A 14,050-nucleotide genomic window follows, 5' to 3' on the forward strand; every position below is an offset into this window, starting at 1 on the left:
TGCACACACACATCCCCTCGCTCCGGAGCCTGCCTCGCGCCCCTCTCCATCCCACCCGGCCCGGTCCTCACGGAGGACGGCGCCGAGCTCCTTGTGTGACACAGCGGCGTGCCGCTGTCCGTCCATCTCACACAGGCTGGTGAATGTGTCAGTGCTACTCTCCTAGTTCATCCCACCCGCCCCTTCCCCACCTGTGTCCCATATCTGTTCCTAGGCCTGTGTTTCTATTCCTGCTCTGCAAATAGGTTCATGTGAACCATTTTTCTAGATTTCATATATGTGTGTTAACATACGCTATCTGTTTTTGTGACTTACTTCACTCTGTTAATGACAGACTCTGGGTCTATCCATATCTCTACAAATGACCCAATTTCATTCCTTTCTGTGGCTGAGTAATATTCTATTGTATCTATGTACCACATCTTCTTTATTCATCTTACGTTTGAAAACAGACCCTGAGTTTTGAATTCACAGCAAACAGGTTCCAGCAGCTCAGGCTCCTTTCCATTGCTTCCCACAAAGTATGCCTCTCTGGGTGAAGCAGGCTGAAACTTCAGTTCAGTTCAGTCACTCAGTCGTGTCCGACTCTTTGCAACCCCATGAATCGCAGCACTCCAGGCCTCCCTGTCCATCACCAACTCCCAGAGTTTACTCAAACTCATGTCCATCGAGTCAGTGATGCCATCCATCCATCTCATCCTCTGTCGTCCCCTTCTCCTCCTGCCCCCAATCCCTCCCAGACTCAGGGTCTTTTCCAATGAGTCAACTCTTTGCATGAGGTGGTTAAAGTATTGAAGTTTCAGCTTCAGCATCAGTCCTTCCAATGAACACCCATGACTGACCTCCTTTAGGATGGACTGGTTGGATCTCCTTGCAGTCCAAGGGACTCTTAAGAGTCTTCTCCAACACCACAGTTCAAAAGCATTAATTTTTTGGTGCTCACCTTTTTTCACAGTCCAACTCTCACTTCCATACATGACCACTGGAAAAACCATAGCCTTGACAAGATGGACCTTTGTTGGCAAAGTAATGTCTCTGCTTTTTAATATGCTAGGTTTTTAATATGTCTAGGTTGGTCATCACTTTCCTTCCAAGGAGTAAGCATCTTTTAATTTCATGGCTGCAGTCACCATCTGCAGTGATTTTGGAGCCCCAAAAAATAAAGTCTGACACTGTTTCCACTGTCTCCCCATCTATTTCCCTTGAAGTGATGGGACCAAATGCCATGATCTTAGTTTTCTGAATGTTGAGCTTTAAGCCAACTTTTTCACTCTCCTCTTTCACTTTCATCAAGAGGCTTTTTAGTTCCTCTTCACTTTCTGCCATAAGGGTGGTGTCATCTACATATCTGAGATTATTGATATTTCTCCCGGCAATCTTGATTCCAGCTTGTGCTTCCTCCAGCCCAGCATTTCTCATGATGTACTCTGCATATAAGTTAAATAAGCAGGGTGACAATATACAGCCTTGATGTACTCCTTTTCCTATTTGGAACCAGTCTGTTGTTCCATGTCCAGTTCTAACTGTTGCTTCCTGATCTGCATATAGATTTCTCAAGAGGCAGGTCAGGTGGTCTGGTATTCCCATCTCTTTCAGAATTTTCCACAGTTTATTGTTATCTATACAGTCAAAGGCTTTGGCATAGTCAATAAAGCAGAAATAGATCTTTTTCTGGAACTCTCTTGCTTTTTTGATGATCCAGCAGATATTGGCAATTTCATCTCTGGTTCCTCTGCCTTTTCTAAAACCAGCTTGAACATCTGGACGTTCATGGTTCATATATTGCTGAAGCCTGGCTTGGAGAATTTTGAGCATTACTTTACTAGCTTGTGAGATGAGTGCAATTGTGCGGTAGTTTGAGCATTCTTTGGCATTGCCTATCTTTGGGATTGGAATGAAAATTGGCCTTTTCCAGTCCTGTGACCACTGCTGAGTTTTCCAAATTTGCTGGCATATTGAGTGCAGCACTTTCACAGCATCATCTTTCAGGATTTGAAATAGCTCAACTGGAATTCCATCACCTCCACTAGCTTTGTTCATAGTGATGCTTTCTAAGGCCCACTTGACTTCACATTCCAGGATGTCTGGCTCTAGGTGAGTGATCACACCATCGTGATTATCTGGGCTGTGAAGATCTTTTTTGTACAGTTCTTCTATATTCTTGCCACCTCTTCTTAATATCTTCTGCTTCTTTTGGGTCTATACCATTTCTGTCCTTTATCGAACTCATCTTTGCATGAAATGTTCCCTTGGTATCTCTAATTTCCTTCCGCTGAAACTTCAGTGGAACCTAAATACCCTTTTCTTTGGCTTCCTTCTTTTTCTGATCATTTTCCTTCACATATCTCAAGAAGCTATCTCAACTCATGGGTTACGTAATATGTTCTATACAGACATTAATTCTATTGGCAAGAATCTTGCCATTAACCTGTTTGTTTACAATAATGCCAACAGCATACTAGGTACATTCAGCCTAACTGTTCCAGTTTTGCCACTGAGAACCTTTGTGGGGCATTCCCTTTTTGAACAAGGTTCATTCCTTTGATGTCTACACAACATCACCTTTCTTGTAGATTCGCATGGATGTGGCCAAAGGAATGACTTCCGTCTTCTAAAAGGTATATGAACAAATGCCTTGCCTCTTTCCCTTTGGATTGGTCATTTTGGTCAGTACTGGAAGCTGAAAGGCTGGACAGCTTTTCATGTGCTTATTTGGCACCTCTCCCTCTTTGGTGAAATGTCTATTTTCTAATTGGAATTTTTTTTACTGTTGAGTTTTGAAAATTCTTTACATATTCTAGATGTAAGTCCCATGTCAGATATGTGGTTTAGGAATATTTACTCTACTCATTCTCTTAACAGACTCTTTGCTGAGAAAAAGTTTTTAAATTTGTACTTTTTCTTTTATGAATAGTTCATGCTTTTAGTGTCACAATCCTGTTGTCTTTTTTCCTGTCTTATTATGCAATTAAACAATTACAGTACCCTGTGGAAGAGGGGTGATGGTAGTGGGCATCCTTCTGAGTTTCTGATCTTAAGCTACTGATTATCTGATTTGTCTCCATCACTTACTTTCAGTTATGAAGATAAAGGGACCGTGTTTATCAGTTACAAAGTGCTTGGCTGCAAGAAAGAGCATGCTTGTCTAGAGCAGTTTAAACATGTAAAAACTTACATAATAAAATATCTGGGCCTAGGTTCTTTATTATGCTACTGTACCACCTCATTACTGGCTTTTGTTTTTGGCTTGACATCTAAGCAGGAAAAAGGGACAGCGCTTCCCATTGTGTTTTAATTCGGGAACAACCTCTTCTCAGCTGCCCCTTAAATTTATTTCTCCTTATATGTCATTGATCACAACTGGATCCCAGAAATAAGGGGGTGATTATCATACCCAGAGTAAACAATCATGATTCAGCCTCTGAGCCTGGGCTTCTTTCAGTGGCTGTGTTGATACTCAAGAACACTTAGGGATATCAAACTAAGGACAGAGTGGTCGGGGGATTAAGTCACCCACAGTCTCTGCCTGACATTTGTTTTGACTTTGTATTCCCTGTGCCTGGCCACGTGAAGCACATGGTAGGTGTATTTGGAGGTTTCTGTTGAGCTTTATCTCCTTTCGCTCAGAACGGCCTCCCCACTCATGAAGGTAGGCCTTGCAGCCATTAGCTACAACCTCGGCCCTAACAGGTTGGACCAGTCACTCAGCATATTTGCTGAAACTGGACCACCATCGGGCTACCATATTGCACAGTGTCCCTAGAGATTCTGACCGCCGCGTTAGGCACCGAGAACAAGATGTGAGCCAAGCAGTAGTCCTGAAGTCTCGTGGTAAATACAGTCCTCAGCCAGATGTTAAATGATAGCTGAGGCGCATGCCCTGAAGGAGGAGCAGTATATTGCACTGTGTGAAGTATGACTGGGCCGTCAGGAGTGGACCACTCGCCCAAACTCAATAAGATTTTTTTATATATATGTATAAGGAGATTCTATTAATCATCATGATAAAGATCAACTACCCAGTAGAAAAATGAGTGTGTGACCATGGGTAAATCATGTAATCAATTTCCCAACTTATAAAACTTTGACAGTCAAGTGCCTCTTTTTTCTGTTTGTCTTAATTTATTTTTTATTGAAGGATAATTGCTTTACAGAATTTTGCTGTTTTCTGTCAAACCTCAACATGAATCAGCCACAGGTATACATATGTTCCCCTCCCTTTCGGATCTCCCTCCCCAGCCCACCCCTGTAGGTTGATCCCGAGCCCCTGTTTGAGTTTCCTGCGCCACATAGCAAATTCCCATTGAATTCTGGGCTCGCCTCGCTGCATATAGGACCTTAGTTCCCTGACCAGGGATCAAGCCCATACCCCTGCATTGGAAGGCAGAGTCTTACCCACTAGACTGCCGGGGAAGTCCCCCAACCAGATTTTCTTGCCTAGGAATCAAAGATAATAGTTAAAACTTACATAGTACTCACCTTTAAAGGCAAGGCTGCCCTGGTAGCTCAGACGGTAAAGAATCGGCCTGTAATGCAGGAGACCTAGGTTCGATCCCTGGGTTGGAAAGATCCTCTGGAGGAGGGCATGGCAGCCCACTCCAGTATTCTTGCCTGGAGAAGCCCCATGGACAGAGGAGCCTGGTGGGCTACAGTCCATGGGGTCGCAAAGAGTCAGACACGGTTGAGCGACTAAGCCAATCCTATTGAGGTCTGTAAGATTAACAACAGTTGAGAGGTGAGGAAATCGAGGCACAGAGAGGTTACGTTTCTTGATCCAAGTCACACAGCCGGTTTGTGTTGGAGCCAGGATTTGAACCTGGATAGTCGCGCTCAGAGCCTGAGCCCACTCTCACTGGGCTGGAAGGCGAGACAGCCAACTCCTGCCATCTGGTGGGAGAAGCACAGAAAGCCAGTTTTCGTGCAGAGAGAAAAGTGACAAGGACAGAGAGAAGTAAAGCCCAAGTTCCCTTTCTAACGAAGCTTCATCTCCTGATATATCCTGAGACGCCTTTCCTGGGATCCTCTGAATATGACATAACTTCTGAAATCAGAAATAGGTGTATAACATAGTGATTCAAAATTTTTATAGTTTATACTCCATGTAAAGGTATTATAAAATATTCATTTGCTCTGTTCCCTGTGCTGTATAATATATCCTTGTAACTTATCTATTTGATATGTAGTATTAATAGTTTGTACTTCTTAACCCCCTACTCCATCTTGCCCCTCCCCACTCCTCACCCCAGTAACCGCTACTTTGTTCTCTGTATCTGTGAGTCTGTTTCCGTTTTGTTATATTCATTCATTTGTTTTATTTTTCAGGTTCCACATGTAAGTGATACTATACAGTATTTGTCTTTCGATTGATCCTGTTTGGGACTCTCTAATTCCCAGACTTGGATATCTATTTCTTTTCCCAGGTTAGGAAAGTTTTTTGCTCTTTTTATTCAAATATGTTCTCTCCCTTTTCTCTTTCTCTCTCCTCCTTCTGGGACCCCTATAGTAAGAGTATTAACACACTTGGTGTTGTCCCAGAAGTCTCTTAAACTGTCCTCATTTCTTTTTATCCTTTTTTGTTGTTGTTCAGCTTCAATGATTTCTATTACTCTTCCAGCTCACTGATGTGGTCCTCTGTGTTATCTATACTACTATTGATTCCTTCTAATGTTTGTTTTTTTTCTGGCCTCACCTCATAGCATGTGGGATCTTAGTTCCCCAATCAGGGACTGAACCCAGCCCCGCTGCAGTGGAAGCTGGGCATCTTAACCACTGGACTGCCAGAGAAGTCACCCTTCTAATGTATTTTTCATTTCAGTTATTATATTTTTCATCTCTGGTACTTCTCTTTTATTTTCTAACTCTGTTAAAATCTGACTTCTGGCCCTGCCGCTGCGGAGCCGCGCAGAGGCGGAGGCTCGGGCGCATTCAAGATTCGGCTCCACCCGTAACCCACCGCCATGGCCGAGGAAGGCATTGCTGCTGGAGGTGTAATGGACGTTAATACTGCTCTGCAAGAGGTGCTGAAGACTGCCCTCATCCACGGTGGCTTAGCACGTGAATTCAGGAAGCTGCCAAAGCTTTAGACAAGCGCCAAGCCCATCTGCATGTGCTTGCATCCAACTGGGATGAGCCTAGGAATGTCAAGTCGGTGGAGGCCCTTTGTGCTGAGCATCAGTTCAGTTCAGTTCAGTCCCTCAGTCGTGTCCGACTCTTTGCGACCCTCTTTGCATGCCAGGCCTCCCTGTCCATCACCAATTCCCGGAGTTTACTCAAACTCATGTCCGTCCAGTCGGTGATGCCATCCAGCCATCTCATCCTCTGTCGTCCCCTTCTCCTCCTGCCCCCAATCCCTCCCAGACTCAGGGTCTTTTCCAGTGAGTCAACTCTTTGCATCAGGTGGCCAAAGTACTGGAGTTTCAGCTTCAGCATCCGTCCTTTCAATGAACACCCAGGACTGAGCTCCTTTAGGATGAACTGGTTGGATCTCCTTGCAGTCCAAGGGACTCTCAAGAGTCTTCTCCAACACCACAGTTCAAAAGTATCAATTTTTTGTCACTCAGCTTTCTTCACAGTCCAACTCTCACATCCATACATGACCACTGGAAAAACCATAGCCTTGACAAGATGGACCTTGGTTGGCAAAGTAATGTATCTGCTTTATAACATGCTATCTAGGTTGGTCATAACTATCAAACCAACCTGATTAAGGTTGATGACAACAAGAAACTAGAGGAATGGGTAGGCCTCTGTGAAATTGACAGAGAGAGAAAAACCCCATAAAGTGGTTGGTTGCAGTTGTGTGGTGGTTAAGGACTATGGCAAAGAATCTCAGGCTAAGGATGTCATCGAGGAGCACTTCCAATGCAAGAAATGATGAAATAAAAAACTGAGTTCTTGTTTTTCAAAAAAAAAAAATCTGACTTCTCACTCTGTCCATCCATTCTCCTCCCGAGTTCTTTGATAATCTTTAACATCACTACCTTGAACTCTTTCTCAGGTAGATTGCCTATCTCCACTTCACTTATGTTCTCCTTCTGGGGTTTTAACTTGTTCCTTCATTTGGAACATGTTCCCTATTGCCTTATTCTGCCTAATTTGCTGGTTTTACGTCTACGTACCTTCTAGGCTGGGTTTGTTTCCTGACCTTGGAGAAGTGGCCTTTTTAGGAGATGTCTTATGTGTCCCAGCAGTGCAGTCCCCTCTGGCCACCAGGCGACATGGTCTAGGGATTCCCCCTTTTGTGGTGGGCTGATTACTGGGGGCGGTCTGGTAGGGCATGGCTGGCTTCCAGTCTGCTTGATGGTCAGGCCCTGCCTTATATAGGGTCTGGCTCGTGAGCTGGCTGGAGAACCCCAGTAAGTCTTGGGGCTAATGCAGGCACGCCAATAGCAAAGTTGGATTCTGGGATGGGTGCTTGTGGGGCTAGTATCCCCGAATTTAGCGTTGACCTTCTGGTGGGAGGGACCAGTTCCTGACACGGGTGCTAGCATGTCCCAAAGCTGGTGCTGGCCACTGGTTAAGTATGGCTGAATCCTGGAGTGGCTGGCTAAGGAGTCGGGCATCTCAGAGCTGATATTAGCCTGATGGTGAGTGGGCCCGGAGCCCAGGGCTAGTGCCAGCTCATGGGTGGGTAGCACCAGCTCCCAGGTACTCTGGCTGTGAAGCCCTGGAGGTCGCAAAGCTGGCGTCAGCCCACAGGAGACAGTCCTGGATCCCAGGACCCTGGATCAGGGACCCAAGGTGTCCCAGAGCCAGAGTTGGCCTGCTGTTGGGCAAGGCTAGAGTCTGGAGTCCAGGTGTCCTAGGGCTGGTGTGTCCGCCATGTCCCGAGGAGGCAGGCTGTGGGACTGTGGTCCTAGGCCTTATGTCCACGTGCTGGTGGATGGGGTTGGGGTCTAGGAGATCCCAGGACTGGTTCTCACCTACTGGGGGATGGAGCTGGGCCACAGGGATAGTGCCAGCCCACCAGCGAGCCGATCCAGGTCCTGGAGTCTCCAGCCAGAGGGCTCAGGGGTCCCAGAGCTAGTATTGGACTGCGGGTGGGCTGGCCGGGCCCTGCCATGGCGCGCTGCAGGACGCTGGTGTTCCTGGGTCCTTGTGCGCCCACCAGTGAGTGGAGCCAGGTCTGGGAGTCTCTGGCTGCAGGGCCCTGAGGGTCCCAGGTTGAGCTCCTGTGACTGGTGTGTGGGGCCAGGACCTGGGTCCTCTGTTGGACAGGACCGTGTCCTGGGAAGCTGTGGGTTCAGGGGCTCTTAGGGCAGCCTGACTGCTGGGGGTGGGGACACAGCCCCCAGCTAGTTGCTGGGCCTAACATCCCACTACTGGCGCCTCAGGCTAATGAGGGGGGACGGGTGGAGTTCTGGAGCTAATAAACTAGAGGGAGGATTCCAAAATTTCCTGCCAGCACTAACATCCACATGGTAGAATGAGCGCCCCAGAATGGCTGCAGCCAGTGTCTGTGTTCCCAGAATGAGATCTGGTTTCCTCCTGCCTCTCTGGGAGACTCTCCAAGATTGGCAAGTGGGTCTGACCCTGGCTACTTTCAGATCACTGCTCCTGCCCTGGGTCCCAGAGCAGGTGAGACTCTATGTGTGCCCTTTAAGAGTGGAGTCTGTATTTTCCAGAGCCCTCGGGGTCTCCCAAAAGCAAGCACCACTGGCCTTCAAAACCAAACTTTCTGGGGCCTCATCTTTCCCGTGCAGGACTCTCAGGCTGGGGAGACTGATGAGGGGCCCAGTTCCCTCTGCCCTCGAGGAGAACCTCTGCAGTTATAAACGCTCTCCTGTTTGCGGGTTGCTCACCCGAGGGTACGGTCCCCACTGTACTGCAACTCCACCCCTCCTGCCTGTCTTGTTGTGACTCCTTCTTTGTATCTTATGGAAGGTCTTTTCTGGCAGGTTCTGGTCTTTCTCATCAACAGTGTCTCTGTGAATAGTTGTAATTTTGGTGTGTCCTTGAGAGGAGGAGGCTTTACAAATAGTTGTGAAAAGAAGAGAAGCAAAAAGCAAAGGAGAAAATGAAAGATATACCTATTTGAATGCAGAGTTCCAAAGAATAGCAAGGAGAGATAAGAAAGCCTTCCTCAGTGATAAATGCAAAGAAATAGAGAAAAAAATAGAATGGGAAAGACTAGAGATCTCTTCAAGAAAATTAAAGATACCAAGGGAACATTTCATGCCCCTTGGGCTTTAATAAAGGACAGAAATGGTATGGACCTAACAGCAGCAGAAGATATTAAGAAGAGGTGGCAAGTATACACAGAAGAACTGTACAAAAAAGATCTTCACAACCCAGATAATCACGATGCTGTGATCACTCACACTCACCTAGAGCCAGACATCCTGGAATGTGACGTCAAATGGGCCTTTGGAAGCATCACTACGAACAAAGCTAGTGGAGGTGATAGAATTCCAGTTGAGCTATTTCAAATCCTGAAAGATGATGCTATGAAAGTGCTGCACTCAATATGCCAGCAAATTTGGAAAACTCAGCAGTGGCCACAGGACTGGAAATGGTCAGTTTTCATTCCAATCCCAAAGAAAGGCAATGCCAAGAAATGCTCAAACTACAGCACAATTGCACTCATCTCACATGCTAGTAAAGTAATGCTCAAAATTCTCCAAGCCAGGCTTTAACAATATGTGAACCGTGAACTTCCAGATGTTCAAGCTGGTTTTAGAAAAGGCAGAGGAACCAGAGATCAAATTGCCAACATCTGCTGGATCATCGAAAGAGCAAGAGAGTTCCAGAAAAATATCTATTTCTGCTTTATTGACTGTGCCAAAGCCTTTGACTGTGTGGACCACAATAAACTGTGGAAAATTCTGAAAAAGATGGGAATACCAGACCACCTGACCTGCCTCTTGAGAAACATGTATGCAGGTCAGGAAGCAACAGTTAGAACTGGACATGGAACAACAGACTGGTTCCAAATAGGGAGAGTATGTCAAAGCTGTATATTGTCACCCTGCTTATTTAACTTATATGCAGAGTACATCATGAGAAACGCCGGGATGGAGGAAGCACAAGCTGGAATCAAGATTGCTGGGAGAAATATCAATAACCTCAGATATGTAGATGACACCACCCTTCTGGCAGAAAGCGAAGAAAACCTAAAGAGCCTCTTGATGAAAGTGAAAGAGGAGAGTGAAAAAGTTGGCTTAAAGCTCAACATTCAGAGAACTAAGATCATGGCATCCGGTCCCATTACTTCATGGCAAATAGATGGGGAAACAGTAGAAAGAGTGGCTGACTTTATTTTTTGGGGCTCCAAAATCACTGCAGATGGTGACTGCAGCCATGAAATTAAAAGACGCTTTCTCCTTGGAAGGAAAGTGATGACCAACCTAGACAGCATAGTAAAAAGCAGAGACATTACTTTGTCCACAAAGGTCTGTCTAGTCAAAGCTATGGTTTTTCCAGTAGTCATGTATGGATGTGAGAGTTGGACTATAAATAAACTTGAGCACTGAAGAATTGATGCTTTTGAACTGTGGTGTTGGAGAAGGCTCTTGAGAGTCCCTTGGACTGCAAGGAGATCCAACTAGTCTATCCTAAAGCAGATCAGTCCTGGGTGTTCATTGGAAGGATGTTGAAGCTGAAACTCCAATACTTCAGCCACCTGATGCGAAGAGCTGACTCATTTGAAAAGACCCTGATGCTGGGAAAGATTGAGGGCAGGAGGAGAAGGGGACGACAGAGGATGACATGGTTGGAAGGCATCATCAATTCAATGGACATGGGTTTGGGTAGACTCCGGCAGTTGCTGATGGATAGGGAGGCCTGGCGTGCTGCGGTTCATGAGGTCACAAAGAGCCGGACACGACTGAGCAACTGAACTGAACTGAACTGAGAGGAGGTGAGCTCAGGGTGTTCCTACTCCACCAATCCTGGAGACTCCTTCATTCTTGAGGCTTTTAAATAAGGTGATTTGTCTTGGAGAATTTGCTTGTGTGTATCATTGCAGTTAGGGTAACTGTCCCAACCAAGGCAGGGGTTGTCAAGTCCAAACTGACCTACAAACATGGAGCTGTCAGAACCTCTGTTTGGCTGACTCTACTGTCCAGAGCTTTCTGCCCTCATGTTGTGGCACCATTGATGTCAGAAGCTTGTCCTTAAAAGTCCATATGAATAGAAAGTTAACTTTTTATGGAAGTCGACGTGTAGCCATTCTGTCTCACTAGTTTGGAACTTTTACAAATGTCATCTTTAGTTCATTCATAGCTTGTAGTTGGAAAAATTCATGATTTATACCAAAGACAACATTATAAACATCTAAAAAATGGGCACAATTACAAGATTAAGGTAGCTTTCCCTGTGGCAATATATGGTAACTAGAATGTTAGAAATCAAGGAACTTCATTCACCTCCCATCACTCAATCTTGCTCCTATCTGGGTCTTAACTTTTTTAATAAATGGCATTACCATACATCTAGTTACCCAAATCAAATATCTGGTAGTAATTGTTTCACTGAACATTCATGTTAATTAAGCTTTCAATAAATTCTGATCTATTCTACCTCCAAAATTTATATAAAATCTATCCACTTCTCTCATTTTCCACTTCTCTATTCATTCCATTTATGAACTGCTAAAGTGATCTGTTATTTATGTTTCCATCCTGAAATCTACAATCCATTTTTCCCACATCAGCCAGAATATGTACATCAGTTACTGGCTACTGTGTAACAAACCAACCCATGAGTTAATGGCTTTAAAAAACCAACTGTTCTTTATCAACATTTGCTCATGATTATGTGGGTTGCCTGGCATGGTTCAGCCAGAATAACAAGTCTGTGTTTCACGCAGAGTGAGCTGAACTTGCTCATGTGGCTGCGACTGGGGCTGGAGAATCTAAGAGAGTGTCAGCCACGTGCCTGGCCCCTCAGATGGATGGCTGGCATGCTGGGGCCTCTTTACTCCTGTGCTCCGGCATCTCTCAGGGCCTCTCTGTCATGGGCCTCGCCAGTAAGCTAGCCTAGGCTTCTTTTCAAGGTGGCTCAAGGCACCAAGAAAGTGCAAAAAAGAAGCAACACGGTCTTTTCTGACCCAACCTCAGATGCTGCATTCTGTTGGTTAAGGCAAGTCACAGAGCCTGCCCACACTCAAAAGGAGGGAAAACAGGAGGGCGGAGGGGCGGAGGCACATGTGCAGAGGGTCTGTGGGATGACACGATGGTTGTGGCCATCTTTGGAACAATCAACCAGCGTGGACGTTTAGAAATGTAAGCCATGCGTCTCACCTCCCTTCTGAAAACTCTTCAGTGCTTCAGTGGCACCTGGAATAAAGTCTAAACTCTTTATCCTGGTGGAAAAGACGACCTGTTTCTCAGCCCGCCGCCCTCCTCCGCTCTCATCACATTGACGTCTTGTCCCTCCAATACCAAACACTCTCACTTCTCCTTGGTTTTTCCAACCGTGGAGATACCTTCCAGGGGAACACGCCCCACTCCGACTTTCACTTTGCTCTCTGTCCCTTTTTCATGGTCAACTTAAATGTCAACTTTTTTTTTTTTAATTTATTTTTATTTATTTGGCTCTGCCTGGTCTTATTTGCCACGCATGGTACCTTTGATGTTGCATGTAGGAAATTCTTAGCTGTGGCACGTGGGATCTAGTTCCCTGACCAAAGATCAAACCTGGACTCCCTGCATTGGGAACTCAGAGTCTTAGCCACTGGCCCACCACGGCAGTCACCGTCTTTGAAAAGTCTTCTCTGGTGATCCCATCTAAATCAGGCTGCTTCTTTCATCCCCAGTCACTCTCTGGCCTCTGTTTACCTCTTCAAAGCACAGCCTTAAAAGTATAATTGTCTTTATGTTCATTTAAAAAAATATTTGTAGACTATTAAAAGAGATGAAGTTATCAAGTAGAAATCTCTATAATGGTTCCAAATATGTTTGCACATTAAAGCAGCGTGTTTCTCTCTGTGGAGGGAAGCCAAGAGACTCTGGGCGGGGTGGGAGGAGAGACTAACATTTCACTGGAGATTCTTTTATGCTGTTTGACTCTTCACCATGTGCATGTTCATATCATGTCAAAACACTACTTTAATAAAATATAATTTTATAATACACTTTATAAAATATAATAAAAAATAATGGTTTGCCTCAGTGGAAATGATTTAATGATTTATAACAATTTCATCAGGGAATCAGCTGTCTCAGGGGAACCAGAGACTCTGAGGTGCCCTCTTGAAAAACTTGGCTTTCCTAGATAAGCAGGAGTCCAGCAAGATTCTGTAAATGGCTCTTTCCTTTGTTTGCTTCAAGAGAGAATTAATGGCTTTAAATACGTATTTAAAAGAAAGCCTGAAAGGCTTTCAACATGTAAACCCCGGGAACCAGGCACAATGCCATCAGATGCCTCAGAATGCCCTAAGATGCAGGCTGCATGCTGCATGTAATTGCTCGCCCTATTCAGGACTGCAATTATTCTGCCTAAATTGTACAGGTCTCTTTTAAATAGCTCTTACGTTCCTTGTCACAAGGCATCTAACTGGTAACAGCAAAATAGTTCACTAAAATAAGGGCACAAACTTCTGGCCTTTAAAATTCAAATTTTAAACAAAAGTAACACTTAGATGTTATACTTTAATTCAGCATATAAACCAGATAGGGAACAAAATCATTTGCTATTGGTGTTCCTCATAAAAGGTCTGATGATGGTCAACAATTGTATTATGACAAGTAATTTACTAATGAAGCTTTTCAATTTTTCTTTTTTCCCTTCCCTTCAGCGAATCCTGTAAATTAACGGCCTGAAACGACAGACTCGTTCTTGAGTGTCTGTGTGTGTGTTGCTTCTTTACCTAGAAGACTGGGAGCCCTTTCTCCTTTTCAGTTTCAGGCCGTCATGTAACTGACTTTAGCTTTTTCCTTTGTTAAATAGGAATAAGATCTAGTGACCTGCTGCATTCCAAAATAGTATCACCATCTACTTCATGTGATACCTTGGGAGAATTTTTCTTATCTGTAAATTAAGAACAATAATATTACTTAATGGGAATATTTTGAAGATCATATTATTTTGGAAGAGTGCCTCTTATTCA

The sequence above is a fragment of the Cervus elaphus genome, chromosome 28, assembly GCF_910594005.1.
Source record: "Cervus elaphus chromosome 28, mCerEla1.1, whole genome shotgun sequence".
Lineage (NCBI taxonomy): Eukaryota > Metazoa > Chordata > Mammalia > Artiodactyla > Cervidae > Cervus > Cervus elaphus.